General features: G+C 44.4%; 1 protein-coding gene across 2 annotated transcripts in view; it reads right to left on the bottom strand.

The window, feature by feature from the left end:
* Positions 1–12,970, bottom strand: part of ANKRD6 (ankyrin repeat domain 6) — a 116,226-nt gene extending 103,256 nt beyond the window's left edge. For both annotated transcript variants that reach the window (XM_069973573.1, XM_069973574.1), the window contains exon 1: positions 12,792–12,970. The gene's annotated coding sequence lies outside the window, so the exon portion shown is untranslated. The remainder of the gene's footprint in view (positions 1–12,791) is intronic.
* Positions 12,971–18,057: the final 5,087 nt, after the last annotated feature.

Below are 18,057 nucleotides of genomic sequence, written 5' to 3'. Positions count from 1 at the left end.
TAAAGTCTAATAAAGCTTTTAAAAAATTTGGCACATCTACAGCTTACAATGCATCTTTGAATTAAGGCATGGAAAACAGCTCAAGGGGAAACTAACAGCAAATTAGAAGAATCTAATGCTGCGTTTAAAAGGAACGATAATTCGCCCAATCGATGGATTAACTATTTTGAAGCAATGATTTGTTTTTTTCAACGATCACCATTTAGACGAATAAATCGTTAGAAAATTTGTTAGAAAAATCGTTATTGCAATCGCTTTAAGATCGCTTAAACCTATCTCTAACATAGGGTAAGTAGGTGAAAGACTGTTTACATAAAGCGATCTGCGAATTTTTAGCGAATGACCAACGACGATTTGAGAACATGTTGAAAGATCAAAATGAACGATTTCTCACCCATCACTTGATCGTTCGCTGTGTTTACAAGAGCCGATTATCGCTCAAATGCAATCGTTATCGCGAAAATTCGACTGATAATCATTCTGTGTAAACGCAGCATAACCTGCTGTTACATCCCCACAGAGCAGGAGCCGCTAAGGAAGAAGGTGGTTTACTTATTCATTCTCATCGCAGCCTATTCTTACCTTTCCACGCTCCCCCGATGTCATCCTATGGCATCTTTGGGTCCCTTCTCAGACAAACTTGTCTCGGAAGTAACAACCCACTCAGCCAATCACTGACCGCAGTCACTAAGCGCGCTGTCACTGCTAAGACAAGTCCATCTCGGAAGTGGAGGTCATTCAGCCGGGACCGGAAGATGATATAGGATGACATCGGGGGAGCGTGGAAAGGTAAGTATAGGCTGCTTGTTATGTTCTCCGCCAGGGCAGCAACATATTAAAAGTTTAAAATAAGAGGAATACCCCTTTAAACTTAGAACCAATGTAGAACTGCTGGCAAATTGTGTGCTATACTGCATATATCAGTCCTTATTCACAGTGAGCACTCTCCACTTCTCTCTGAATGTGGCCAGCAACTTAATCAATGGAAGATCCCATTCAAGTTTCCACAACTACTGTATATCCACAGAGATGCAAGTATTATTTCTCCGGGGTTTGCTTTTTTGAGAAAAACAACAATTTAAACACAACTATGGTATCGATATACGGCAGACATGTATACAGATTCCAAGATGTAGTCATCAGATGAATCATCCATTGTTTACACTGCTGACTGCTTTCAGGAAAGTGATGCAGGTTTTCATTATTTATCAGCTATTTTTTTCTCACGGCTAAGCACCTTTCCTTATAACACAATAAGAAATGAATCCCTCCTTCCCTTATTGTGCAATTACTTGGCTGTCTGAAGGGTTTAGACACACTAGACTAGACACATAACTGCGCACACTCAAAATGCAATCTATAGACCCAGATTTACATAACTATGTTATACAGAAACTTAACCCCTTGTCGCAAAATGATATTCCCGGAACGTCATGCTTACCCTGCCTCCCCCCACTGTCCCTAGCGGTATTACTTCTGTAGAGGCTGATACGTCCAGGGGTGGTATGACTTCTGTACGGGCTGATTAACCAGGGGTGGTATGACTTCTATAGGGGTTGATATGACCAGGGGTGGTATGACTTCTGTAGGGGTTGATATGACCAGGGGTGGTATGACTTCTGTAGGGGTTGATATGACCAGGGGTGGTATGACTTCTGTAGAGGCTGATATGACCAGGGGTGGTATGACTTCTGTAGAGGTTGATATGACCAGGGGCGGTATTACTTCTATACAGGCTGATATGACATGGGGTGGTATGAATTCTGTAGAGGTTGATATGACCAGGGGCGGTATGACTTCTGCAGGGCTTGATACGTCCAGGGGTGGTGTGACTTCTGTAGGGGCTAATATGACCAGGGGTGGTATGACTTCTGTACGGGCTGATATGACCAGGGGTGGGATGACTTATTACTTCTATACAGGCTGATATGACCAGGGGTGGTATGACTTCTGTAAGGACTGATATGACCAGGGTTGGTATGACTTCTGTAGAGGCTGATATGACCAAAGGTGGTATGACTTCTGTAGGGGTTGATATGACCAGGGGGGGTATGACTTCTGTAGAGGCTGATACGACCAGGGGTAGTATGACTTCTGCAGAGGTTGATATGACCAGGGACGGTATTACTTCTATACAGGCTGATATGACCAGGGGTGGTATGACTTCTGTAGAGGTTGATATGACCAGGGACGGTATTACTTCTATACAGGCTGATATGACCAGGGGTGGTATGACTTCTGTAGGGGTTGATATGACCAGGGGTGGTATGACTCCTGTAGAGGTTGATATGACCAGGGGCGTTATTACTTCTGTAGGGGTTGATACTTCCAGGGGTGGTATGACTTCTGTACGGGCTGATATGACCAGGGGTGGTATGACTTCTGTAGAGGATGATATGACCAGGGGTGGTATGACTTCTGTACGGGCTGATCTGACCAGGGGTGGTATGACTTCTGTAGAGGATGATATGACCAGGGGTGGTATGACTTCTGTAGAGGTTGATATGACCAGGGGCGGTATTACTTCTGTAGGGGTTGATACGTCCAGGGGTTGTATGACTTCTGTACGGGCTGATATGACCAGGGGTGGTATGACTACTGTAGGGGTTGATATGACCAGGGGTGGTATGACTTCTGTAGGGGTTGATATGACCAGGGGTGGTATGACTTCTGTACGGGCTGATATGACCAGGGGTGGTATGACTTCTGTAGGGATTGATATGACCAGGGGTGTTATGACTTCTGAAAGGGCTGATATGACCAGGGGTGGTATGATGTTTATACGGGCTGATATGACCAGGGGTAGTATGACTTTTGTAGAAGCTGATATGACCAGGGGTTGTATGACGTCTGTAGGGGTTGATACGTCCATGGGTGGTATGACTTCTGTACGGGCTGATATGACCAGGGGTGGTATGACTTCTGTAGAGGCTGATATAACCAGTAGTTGTATGACTTCTGTAAGGGTTATGACCAGGGGTGGTATGACTTCTGTACGGGCTGATCTGACCAGGGGTGGTATGACTTCTGTAGAGGATGATATGACCAGGGGTGGTATGACTTCTGTAGGGGCTGATATGACCAGGGGTGGGATGACTTATTACTTCTATACAGGCTGATATGACCAGGGGTGGTATGACTTCTGAAGGGGCTGATATGACCAGGGGTGGTATGACTTATTACTTCTATACAGGCTGATACGACCAGGGGTGGTATAACTTTTGTAGAAGCTGATATGGACCAGGGGTGGTATGACTTATTACTTCTATACAGGCTTATATGACATGGGATGGTATGACTTCTGTAGGGGCAGAGAACCAACTCCAAAGAAGTTGTATCAGTTATAGTCAAGGGTGGTTAAAAAAAAAAGGTCAACCCATTTACTGGTGAGGCCCAGTGACAATCCCCTCAATAACAATTAATTAGTAATTCCTTTACCCTTCATATTTCACCGAGCACCCCATCTTTCTGGCTTTCTCACAGGAGGTTGGATGCCACACACACAGGGTTGGAATCATGAAGGAGGTTTATGTTTGGTGAAAAAATGTAACCCCCCCCCCCCCCATTAACCCCCTGGGATGGTAGTATACAATGTGGGTAAGACAAAAAAAGGCAAATCATGGTAAATCCAGGTTCTTACAACAACACTGTTATTCTGAGAAGGAAACTGGCTGTATTAAACAAGTAATACAATAATCCCCCCTGATCCCATCTTAATACTGAGCAAATCAAATCACAAGTGGTAGAAAATGAATGTGTTGTGTGTAGTGACTCACTATCTATGTTACCATTATATGGCCTGTATGGCCTTCTTTACTGTAAACACTCTGGGTACAGCTGGCATTGTATACGCGTGGTATATAATGTATAAATACGTCATCAATGGCACAATGCAAAGGGTCACAAAGCAGAGGCCAGGTGACTGACTGGGGGCAACTAGGTGGATACTCGTCTTTATGGGCAAAATCACATCTGGTATACTGAATAAGGAGATGGAACTACATTTTCTATATATATATATATATATATATATATATATATATATATATATATATATTAATTACATGGCTACGCTAAGGCTACGTCCACACGTTCAAGATTTGTCGTAGGCAAAGAAGCAGCAGCAGAAATCTGAGGCTGGCACACATGGATGTGCCCTCCGCATTCCGGTTACCCCCATTCATTTTCCATGCAAAATCTATGTAAAAAAATTAGCACGTTGCAGGTTTTAAAAATAAATGGAGTTTTTCAACTGTATGTAAATGAGGTGTATAATGTGCAGATGCTGAACGGCGGCAGATCTGATGAAGAACAAAAACCAAACAAGACTTCACAAATAGTGTAAGGCTGGGTTCACACTACGTTTCTGCACCCGTTTTGATCCTACCTTCCATTGACTTCCATTATAAAAAAAAAAGGATCAAAACAGATGGGGGGGTTTTAACAGACACAAATATGAGCTTGACTACATTTTTGTGTACGTTAGGGAAAAAAAGAACCACTTTGAGCCTTTTTTTATAATGGAAGTCAACAGAAAAAAACGGATTAAAACAGCTTGCACACAAATGCATTCGTTTTTAGCAAAAATGGATGAAAAAAAAGGGATTTCAAAAATGTAGTTTGAACCCAACCTAATACAATGATGATGAAATCCCTCCATTGCCATCTATACTGTATTCACACTACGTAAGTACCGAAGTAATCACGGCTGTTGTCGCCGATTTGCAACAACGGCCGGGATTACTACAGTACTTACATAGTGCTGCATCTGAGGGAATCCTGGCAGGAGTGTATACATGTAGTATCCCTAGCGGTGCCGCAAAAGACTGACATGTCAGTTTTCTGCGGCCGCTGTTCATTGAATAGCAGCCTGTCAGTTCACACAATGGAGCGTGCGCCTCTGGCCGCACGCTCCATTGTGAGCAGCGGGGAATTTGGATGCGGGCGCACACTGATGCGCCCGCATTCGAATTCAGCGGCAGTGAAGAATATCAGGCTTGGGATTATCTTCTCTGACATCGGCTGTTCCGTGACCCGCCCGGATCACGAAACAGCCGGTGTCTTACTACATGTGAACAAAGCCTAAAGTGAATTTACCATCAGGTACATTTGATTTAGGTGGTTCACATGAATAGACCGACGCCGGGGAAGCCGGTGCCACGGTCCCTTTTTTAAAGCGGTGGCCTGGTTCCCGCGCATGGTGCCTGTCTATTACCTGGCTGTTGTATTTTTTGGACCAGACCACGGTTCAAAAAAAGGACTACGGCACCAACTTGTGAACCACTTAAAGGGGTTATCCAGCGCTACAAAAAAATGGCCACTTTCCCCCTCTCTTGTCTCCAGTTTGGGTGGGGTTTTGAAACTCAGTTCCATTGAAGTAAATTGCAAACTGCTCCTGAACTGGAGACAAGAGAGGGGGGAAAAGTGGCCATGTTCTTGTAGCGCTGGATAACCCCTTTAAAGTGATTGTACAGCTGGGAATTTGCTTTACTGTCAGATAGAAATGCACAGGACAATTATTTTTCTTCACACATTTTATCGTAAACCTCAGAGGTAAAAAACTGGAAATAAAAACCACAGCATGAAGAATGAAGAACGCCAAACTTCCCTTTGTGACTCCCTGCAAGACGAGTAAAACCTATATGGTCTGTGCACATATTTGGGGGGGGGGGGGGGGGGGGGGGGCAGTATTGTCACCTGTATGTTTGGAGCAATAGGCAATGGCGCTTTTATGGCTATAAATACAGAATACAGTCCCTTTTCTTGTCTACTCCTGATCACCACCCAGATCTGTTTACAGGGTTTGAAGACATCAGCGATCTTTGAAGTTATTATGTGTAAACCATACAATGGCAGCATAATAGAGCAGTCATGCACCAGCTCTGCTTGACAGCCATGAATTGGGAGAGGCCATGCGTGGGTTCACTCTCCGGTCGCTGCAATGCAGAAACTGATGACTCACGGTGGAAAGTCTTCTATCGAAAGACCCTCAAAAAGTGATAACCGGGGTAGAAGCAAATGTGGTTAGTTCCAACAAAGAAAAGCTAAGGCCGCCAAAGTATAAACAGACATGTCACAAAAGAGGTATGGAAGACAATAAAGGGGTGGGTATTTTTTATTTATTTATTTTTTTAAATGAGAATTCCGGCGAAAATTTAATTAAAGTACTGTATTGCCCCCCAAAAGTTATACAAATCACCAATATACATTTATTATGGGAAATGCTTATAAAGTGCTTTTTTCCCTGCACTTACTGCTGCATCAAGGCTTCACTTCCTGGATAACATGGTGATGTCACTTCCTGGAGAACATGGTGATGTCACTTCCTGGAGAACATGGTGATGTCACTTCCTGGATAACATAGTGATGTCATTTCCCAGATAAAATGGTAATGTCACTTCCTGGCTAAAATGGTGATGTCATGACCCAACTCCCAGAGCTGTTCGGGTTGTGGCTGCTGGAGAGGATGATGGCAGGGGGACACTGAGGCACACAGGGCACTGGAGGGACACTGAGCATCCCTCTGCCATCATCCTCTCCAGCAGCCACAGCCCGCACAGCTCTGGGAGTCGGGTCGTGACATCACCATGTTATCCAGGAAGTGACATCACCGTGTTATCCAGGAAGTGACATCACCATGTTATCTAGGAAGTGAAGCCTTGATGCAGTAGTAAGTGCAGGGAAAAAAACACTTTATGAGCATTTCCCATAATAAGTGTATATTGGGGATTTGTATAAATTTTGGGGGGGCAATACAATACTGAATACTTTAAGAAAAAACTTCTCCGTACTTCTCCTATAAGGATGGGTATTCTCGTTACAACAGTTCGTTTAGCTTCTATTCTATGGTGCAAAGAGTCAAAGTGGCGTTCCCAAGCTCCTGTAACACCTCCTCTCTCCTCCTCCCATCCCTGGCCCTACTGGGGACTCTATCAATGTATAAGGATGGGAGGAGGAGTGAGGAGGCATCTTAGCTTGTCACACACCAGGAGCTCGTCTCCAGTCCCAGCTATTCCAAATCTAGGAAGCCCACTGACTCCTGTAGTCCTGAGTACATACAGTATATGTACAGTATGGAGGAGATTTATCAAACATGGTGTAAAGTGAAACTGGCTCAGTTGCCCCTAGCAACCAATCAGATTACACCTTTCATTTCCCAAAGAGTCTGTGAGGAATGAAAGGTGGAATCTGATTGGTTGCTAGGGGCAACTGGGCCAGTTTCACTGTATAGCATGTTTGATCAATCTCCCCCTATTTGTGTATCAGGTTTTAGACCCAGCTGCACTTCAAGGGCATCGTTCATTGTTGGACACGGCATCTACAACAGGATCAGCCTATCGGACCCAATAAAATGTAAATGTGCATTATTCTACTTTTTTATTGGAAAAACAGAAAACAAATCCTCATTTCCATAGAGCCCCCCCCTTCTTGTCTTATCCTGTATTACATGGGGGTATTAGCATTTCTTACCCTATCTGGGCTGCTGGTTTGGGTCCCAGGATAGGGGATAAGTGACGGCTTGTTGTGGGTATTTCCAGTTTTTTTATACATTCTGAGACATTTTGCCAGGAATTGTCAGATTAATAATCCTCTAATGGCTGTTTTGGCTCAAGGTGAAAATTCCTGGTAATTTATGTTCTGCGCTTATGTGCCCGTCCTGCTCTGCACCAGCCCCTCCATAGGGATCAATGGCAAAGGTCACCGGATCACTGACTCCCAGGATTATCACATATAGGAGTATTTATATGTAACTCTATGGGATGGATGACTGTCAGCTCCGGACCATCACACTGTACACAGACACCATCACACATCATCACACTGTACACAGACATCAGCTGCAGATCATCACACTGTACACAGACACCATCACACATCATCACACTGTACACAGACATCAGCTGCAGATCATCACACTGTACACAGACATCAGCTGCAGATCATCACACTGTACACAGACACCATCACACATTATCACACTGTACACAGACACCATCACACATCATCACACTGTACACAGACACCATCACACATTATCACACTGTACACAGACACCATCACACATCATCACACTGTACACAGACACCATCACACATCACACTGTACACAGACACCATCACACATCACACTGTACACAGACACACCATCACACACCATCACACTGTACACAGACATCATCACACACCATCACACTGTACACAGACATCAGCTGCAGATCATCACACTGTACACAGACACCATCACACATCATCACACTGTACACAGACACCATCACACTGTACACAGACACCATCACACATCATCACACTGTACACAGACATCAGCTGCAGATCATCACACTGTACACAGACACCATCACACATCATCTGCAGATCATCGCACTGTACACAGACACCATCACACATCATCACACTGTACACAGACATCAGCTGCAGATCATCACACTGTACACAGACACCATCACACATCATCTGCAGATCATCGCACTGTACACAGACACCATCACACATCATCACACTGTACACAGACACCATCACACATCATCTGCAGATCATCGCACTGAACACAGACACCATCACATAGAACACACACAACATCACACTCTACACAGACACCATCACACACCACCAGCTGCAGATCATCACACTGTACACAGACACACCATCACACATCATCACACTGTACACAGACACCATCACACACCACCAGCTGCAGATCATCACACTGTACACACACACACACACACACACACCATCACACCATCACACATCACACTGTAAACACACACACACACCATCACACATCACACTCTACACACACACACACCATCACACATCACACTCTACACACACACACACACACATCACACTCTACACACACACCATCACACATTACACTGTACACACACACCATCACACTGTACACAGACACATCATCACACTGTACACACACCATCACACACCACCAGCTGCAGATCATCACACTGTACACACACACCATCACACATCACACTGTACACACACACCATCACACATCACACTGTACACACACACACACACCATCACACAGTACACACACACCATCACACATCACACTGTACACACACACACCATCACACTGTACACAAACACCATCACACATCACACTGTACACACACACACATCACACTACACACACACCATCACACACCACCAGCTGCAGATCATCACACTGTGTACACACACACACACACACCATCACACTGTACACACACACACACACACACCATCACACTGTACACACACACACACCATCACACATCATACTGTACACACACACACATCACACTGTACACACACACCATCACACATCACACTGTACACACACACACACACACCATCACACTACACACACACACCATCACACTGTACACACACACACATCACACTGTACACACACATCACACATCACACTGTACACACACACACACATCACACTGTACACACACACCATCACACATCACACTGTACACACACACCATCACACATCACACTGTACACACACACAATCACACATCACACTGTACACACACACATCACACTGTACACACACACCATCACACACCACCAGCTGCAGATCATCACACTGTACACACACACACCATCACACTGTACACACACACACCATCACACTGTACACACACACACATCACACTGTACACACACACCATCACACATCACACTGTACACACACACACACACACACCATCACACTACACACACACCATCACACTGTACACACACACACACATCACACTGTACACACACACCATCACACATCACACTGTACACACACACACACCATCAAACTGTACACACACCATCACACATCACACTGTACACACACACACACCATCACACTGTACACACACACCATCACACATCACACTGTACACACACACACACATCACACTGTACACACACACATCACACATCACACTGTACAAACACACACACCATCACACTACACACACACTATCACACTGTACACACACACACACACATCACACTGTACACACACACCATCACACATCACACTGTACACACACACACCATCACACATCACACTGTACACAAACACCATCAAACATCACACTGTACACACACACCATCACACATCACACTGTACACACACACATCACACTGTACACACACACCATCACACACCACCAGCTGCAGATCATCACACTGTACACACACACACACCATCACACTGTACACACACACACACCATCACACATCACACTGTACACACACACACATCACACTGTACACACACACCATCACACATCACACTGTACACACACACACACCATCACACTACACACACACCATCACACTGTACACACACACACATCACACTGTACACACACACCATCACACATCACACTGTACACACACACACACACACACACACACACACCATCACACATCACACTGTACACACACACACACCATCACACTACACACACACCATCACACTGTACACACACACACATCACACTGTACACACACACCATCACACATCACACTGTACACACACACACACACACACCATCACACATCACACTGTACACACACCATCACACATCACACTGTACACACACACCATCACACATCACACTGTACACACACACACACACCATCACACTGTACACACACCATCACACATCACACTGTACACACACACACCATACACACACATACACACACACCATCACACTGTACACACACACACACACACCATTACACTGTACACACACACATCACACTGTACACACACACCATCACACATCACACTGTACACACACCATCACACACCACCAGCTGCAGATCATCACACTGTACACACACACCATCACACTGTACACACACACCATCACACATCACACTGTACACACACACCATCACACATCACACTGTACACACACACACAATCACACATCACACTGTACACACACACACACCATCACACTGTACACACACACACCATCACACATCACACTGTACACACACACCATTACACTGTACACACACACACCATCACACATCACACTGTACACACACACCATCACACACCACCAGCTGCAGATCATCACACTGTACACACACACACCATCACACTGTACACACACACACACACCATCACACTGTACACACACACCATCACACATCACACTGTACACACACACCATCACACATTACACTGTACACACACACCATCACACTGTACACACACATCATCACACTGTACACACACCATCACACACCACCAGCTGCAGATCATCACACTGTACACACACACCATCACAATGTACACACACACACACACCATCACACATCAAACTGTACACACACACATCACACTGTACACACACACCATCACACACCACCAGCTGCAGATCATCACACTGTACACACACACATCACACTGTACACACACACACACACCATCACACATCACACTGTACACACACACACACACACACACACATCACACTGTACACACACACCATCACACTGTACACACACACACACACCATCACACTACACACACACCATCACACTGTACACACACACACATCACACTGTACACACACCATCACACATCACACTGTACACACACACACACACCATCACACTGTACACACACACACATCACACTGTACACACACACATCACACTGTACACACACACCATCACACATCACACTGTACACACACACACACCATCACACTGTACACACACACCATCACACATCACACTGTGTACACACACACACCATCACACTGTACACACACCATCACACATCACACTGTACACACAACATCACACACCACCAGCTGCAGATCATCACACTGTACACACACACCATCACACTGTACACACACACACACCATCACACTGTACACACACACACACCATCACACTACACACACCATCACACATCACACTGTACACACACACACCATCACACTGTACACACACACACACACCATCACACTGTACACACACACACACACACACACATCACACTGTACACACACACACCATCACACTGTACACACACACACCATCACACTGTACACACACACACACACACACACACACATCACACTGTACACACACACACCATCACACTGTATACACACACACACACACACACACACACACACCATCACACATCACACTGTACACACACCATCACACTGTATACACACACACACACACACACACACACCATCACACTACACACACCATCACACAGTACACACACTATGACACATCACCAGCCCCCCCCCCCCCCCCCCCCCATCCCTGTAGATGTAGCAGAGCCCGCAGTACCAGCTATGCAGCAGGCTTTCCTGTACACTATGTAGACATCACATGGGGTTGTGCCAAATAACAAACGTGTCTCTGCTCCATGCCCAGTAAGTTCCTCCATCCTCTCTGTACATAGGTGGCAGCATAGTATCCGGGTGCCCAGGCTGTGCCCCATGCTGGCATCTCCCACATGATGGAGTGAGGCAGCACATGGCACACAATGAGGGGCACACAACCTGTTGACGCCCAGGGCAGCCTGGCCCGGCTCTCTGCTCACTCACCAGTCTATGCCTATGGCACAAGCTGCTGGCACCGTGAATAAGCAGCAGGTAGGACCCTGTGCCAGGCTGGCAGACGGAATGGCACTGCCCAAGCGGCCTCTCTACACGTCCACTCCCCCACAATGTGGCAGAACACAATGGGCACTACCTGTTGCCTGTGGCTGGCTGCGGACTGTTCTTACTGGAAGAGCGCGGTGTCTCGGGCTGTGGCAGCCGGCTCCTCGGTGTCCTCCTCGGTCTGGGGGCAGAGCCGCACACCGACCGCAGTCCTCCCCTGTGTGAGAACCCTGCTCTGCTCTCCGTGGTGCAGCCTGCGCTTTACCAGGTGCTCCAATGTTTCCAACACACGGCGGAGCTCTGGGGTCTGCCTGGAGTGTGGCGACACCTGGTGGAGTAATAGTGAATGGCGGCTCGAAGTGACTCATTTTATCATCACATGCAAAGCCCCAGAGAAGATGGAGATAAGACTGCTTAACTCCTTAGTGGCCGAGCAATTGTCTTTTTTTTAACGATTTTTAACGATTAACAACTAACGATAAAGGATCGCAAACGAGATTGTTTATCGTTTAGCTAAAATCGTTCACCATATTACACAGAACGATGGCCGTTAGTTACTATGATCATTACTATGATCGTTTACTCTTTCTGATCCCAGCAAAACAATGAACAATGTGCAATTAGGGTCCATTTACAAAGATAGATTATCTTACAGACTATCTGCCAAAGATTTGAAGCCAAAGCCAGAAACAGACTCTAAACAGAGATCAGGTCATAAAGGAAAGCCTGAGATTTCTCCTCTTTTCAAATCCATTCCTGGCTTTGGCTTCAAATCTTTGGCAGATAATCTTCCTGTGTAAATGGACCCTACACTAAATAATTAGTGAAAAAATGAGTGAACGAATGTGGAATTATGGTGCGTTTACACATAACGATAATTGGCCCGATCGTACGATTAACGATGTCGGAGTAACGATTTTTTTTTTTCATAACGAGCAGCGTTAAGACGGTACGATATATTGTACAGAAAATTCGTTTTGCGGTCGTTTTGCGAACACTTAAGCCTATCTCACACATTGGTTAAATCGGTGAACGACTGTTCACACGGAACGATTTGCGAATTTTGTGCGAACGACGAACGACGATTTGATAACATGTTGAAAGATCAAAATGAGCGATGTATCGTTCGTCGTTTGATCGTTCGCTGCGTTTACACGTACGATTATCGTTCTAATTCGATGGTTATCGCGCAAATTCGTACGATAATCGTTAGGTGTAAACGCACCATTACAGTGAGCGATTAGCGAACAACAATAATTTTAGGTTCAGATCTAAATCAACGACACACAAACAATTTTCCGATCGTTGCCTTCAATTACACAGAGAGATTATCGTTTAAATATGAACGATATAACGATTTTTCGCACGATAATCGTCCCGTAGAATAAGGCCCTTCGTTTTTCCATTGTCGCATTGCTACAGTCCCAGTATAGGTTTGACTTCCTTTTTACGTTTTATTGACCTTTACAATGTTCACAAAATAAATGAGACCATTTTAAAGTTTTATAGAATCACAAATTAATCACAGAATTCTGCACAAATTAATCTTCATTTCATCAAAGTCATAAATTTTTTCCAATTCCGTGCGGCTTCCATGCTGAATTTTCGCAACTATTCACGCTGAAAACTTTCAGAGCAGAAACTCACTGCTCAATTCATTTCAATGGGATTCCGCCAGCGGAATCTGCCAGAAGAATTAACGTGTCAGTTCTTCTGGTGGAAAGCGGATCCGCTGTGAAAATTCCACTGTGTGAACTGCAAAGTGAAAATTTTATTGAACTCACTGGAATTTGGCTCTGCACTATATTTTCTGGAGGAATTTTCAGTGAGGAATCAGCGCTGATTCCTCAGTGTGAACTGACCCAAAGGCTCCATGCAAACGGAGCAAAAGTGGCGGAATTCTGCAGCGGAGAACATGTTCATTCTTCAGCGCGGGGAGAGGAGGAGCACGAACCTCCCATAGACTGTAATTATGACACGGAGGCTGGCGGCATTCCTCCACTTTTGCTCTGTGTGCACAGTGCCTTAGGGTCCTATTACACGAAGTGATTTTTTACGATTAACGACTAACGATAAACGATCACAAACGAGATTATTTATGGTTAACCTGAAATCGTTCACCATATTACACAGAACAATAATCGTTAGTTACGATCGTTATTCTGGTCGTTATTGCGATGGTTACTATGATTGTTTACTCCTTCTGATCCCAGCAAAACAATGGACAATGTGCAATTACACTGACCAATTAGTGAAAAAATGCGGAACTTATGGTGCGTTTACACAGAGAGATTTATCTGACAGATCTTTGAAGTCAAAACCAGGAACAGACTATAAACAGGGAACAGGTCTTAAAGGAAAGATTGGGATTGCTCCTCTTTTCAATTCCATTCCTGGCTTTGGCATCCAAAATCTGTCAGATAAATCTTTCTGTGTAAACGCACCATTAAGCGAATAAATGTGGAATTACAGCGAACAATTAGTGAACGATTAAAGTGACACTGTCTCCCCCTATTTGCCCCCTATTATATCACACCTCATGGTGCTTGTTCTGGTAAAAAGTCGCTTTTATCGCCTGTGGATTGGTATATGTGGGCGGGGCCTCGCTGCCTTTGTGCCACATCGCTCCGCCCCTAGCACCACTTAGCCCCGCCCCCATCCACGCCGTCATTGTCGCATAGGCCCCACCCCCTCAGAAGCCATTGGAAGGGCCAGTCTAAAGCTCTAGGCCCCACTCCCTAGATTGTCCCACACCAATGGTCGCTGAGGGGGCGGGGCCTATGCCCACAGTATACCAACTTTTTACCAGAACAAGCACCATGAGGTGTGATATAAAATAAGTAATGAAAGCTGTAACATTTACCCTTTACACCTGTGGAGAGCAGTCAAAATGCAAATAGGGGGTCACTTTAATGATGATTTTAGGTCCAGATCTAAATCAACAATCAACAACATTTGAACGATTTTTCGATCATTGCCTGCAATTACACTGAACGATTATCGTTTAAATTCGAACGATATAACGATTTTTCGCACGATAATCGTCCCCTGTAATAGGGCCCTAAGGTTACTTTCACACAGCATTTATTTCCAGACGTATTTTCAGATGTTGCCCTCCCTGGAAAGCTTTCTGCAGACTGTTAGTGGTCATTTACACGTCAGTAGAATTCCATCCATGCACAGACTGTGTTCCTCAGACTGGACCTGGGAGCTCCCAGCATCATGATTAATTTTGATGTTGGGTGAACAATGGCCAATGTTTGCATTAACTTCAGTTAACATTTTTTAATAATAAGAACAGTCGTTGTTTAATTAAAAAGAACGGCCGTTCTTGTGATTAAACATATGGTGTGTGAACATAGCCTTAACCCCTTAAGGACCGGGCCTGAAATGGCCTTAAGGACCGGAGCAAGTTTTATGAATATGACCTGTGTCACTTTAATCATTAATAACTTCGGGATGCTTTTACCTGTCCGGCTGATTCTGAGATTGTTTTCTCGTGACATATTGTACTTCACATTTCTTGTAAATTGGAGTCGATACTTATAACGAATCTTTATGAAAAAAACCAAAATAACATAAAAAATTGTGAAAAAATGCATTTTTCCAACTTTAAAACTTTTCTGTTTATACAGAAAATGGTTATACCACATAAATTATAAATATAAAATTTATTAAATAGCATTAAATATTAAATAGCATTAGCAACATGTCTACTTTATGGTGGCGGCATTTATTAAACTATATTTCATTTTTTTTAGACAATAGAAAGCTTAAAACATTAGCAGCAAATTTCAAAATTTTCAGTAAAATTTCAAAATCAGATATTTTTAGGGACCTGTTCAGGTTTAGGCTGGGTTCACACTATGTATATTTCAGTCAGTATTGTGGTCCTCATATTGCAACCAAAACCAGGAGTGGATTAAAAACACAGAAAGGCTCTGTTCACACACTGGTGAAATTGAGTGGATGGCCGCCATATAACAGTAAATAACGGCCATTATTTCAATATAACAGCCGTTGTTTTAAAATAACAGCAAATATTTGCCATTAAATGGTGGCCATCCTCTCAATTTCAACATTGTGTGAACAGATCCTTTCTGTGTTTTTAATCCACTCCTGGTTTTGGTTGCAATATGAGGACCACAATACTGACTGAAACATACGTAGTGTGAACCCAGTGTATTTGAGGAGCCTGTATGTTAGAAAGCCCCACATTTCAGAAACTGCACCCCCCAAACTCTGCAAAAGCATATCCAGAAAGTTTTTTAACCCTTTAGGGGAGTCACAGAAATAAAAGCTAAGTGTGTAAGAAATTTGAAAATTTAAATTTTCTGTGCAGAGATTTTATTGTAATCCAATATTTGTCATAATTATAAACCTATTACCAGAGAAATGCACCCCAATATTTATTGCCCCGTTTCTGCAGTTTATAGAAATACCCCATATGTGGCCCTATTGCCTATTTGACGCAACCACAAGCCTCAGATATAAAGGAGCGCCTAGTGAATTTCAATGGCTCCGTTATATTTGGTCATTTTTCACTGTACCACTTCAGGTTGGCAGAGGCTCTGGGGTGCCAAAACCTAAAAAACACCCCTAAAGGGACCCTAGAAAACTACACCCCTCAAGGAATGTAACAAGGGGTGCGGTGAGCATCTGGACCCCACAGGTGCTTCACACATTTTCCGAAAAATATGGCGTGAAAAAAGACAAAAGTATTTTTTACACTAAAACGTTGTTCTAGCCTTCAATTTTTCATTTTTACAAAGTGATAAAAGGGAAAAAAAAAACACAAAACGTGTAGTGCAGTTTCTCCCGAGTACGGAAATACCCCACATGTGGCGATAAAGTGCCAAGGGGGCGCAGGACGAGCCTCCAAAGGGAAGGAGCGCCAATTGGCTTTTGTAAGCTGGATTTCACTGGAATGGATTTCAAGGGCCATGTCGCATTTACAGAGCCCTCGTGCTGCCAAGACACTGAAACCCCCCACAAGTGACCCCATTCTGGAAACTACACCCCTCAAGGAATCTAACAAGGGGTGCAGTGAGGATATGGACCCCACTGGTGACGGGCACAAATGTGGAAAAATGTGAAAGTGAAAATTTTCATTTTTTCACTTTCATATGCTCACTACACCCCTTGTTACGTTCCTTGAGGGGTGTAGTTTCCATAATGGGGTCACTTGTGGGGGGGTTTCAACTGTCTTGGCAACACAGGGGCCTTTTAAATGCAACATGGCCCCTCGAAATTCAATCCAGCCTCCAAAAGCCAAATGGCGCTCCTTCCCTTCGGAGGCTTACCCTGCACCCGCATGGCGATTTATGTCCACATGTGGGGTATTTCCGTACTCAGGG

Source organism: Dendropsophus ebraccatus, chromosome 6 (genome assembly GCF_027789765.1).
Source record: "Dendropsophus ebraccatus isolate aDenEbr1 chromosome 6, aDenEbr1.pat, whole genome shotgun sequence".
NCBI classification, from domain to species: domain Eukaryota; kingdom Metazoa; phylum Chordata; class Amphibia; order Anura; family Hylidae; genus Dendropsophus; species Dendropsophus ebraccatus.
This window is presented reverse-complemented; position numbering and strand designations above follow the sequence as displayed.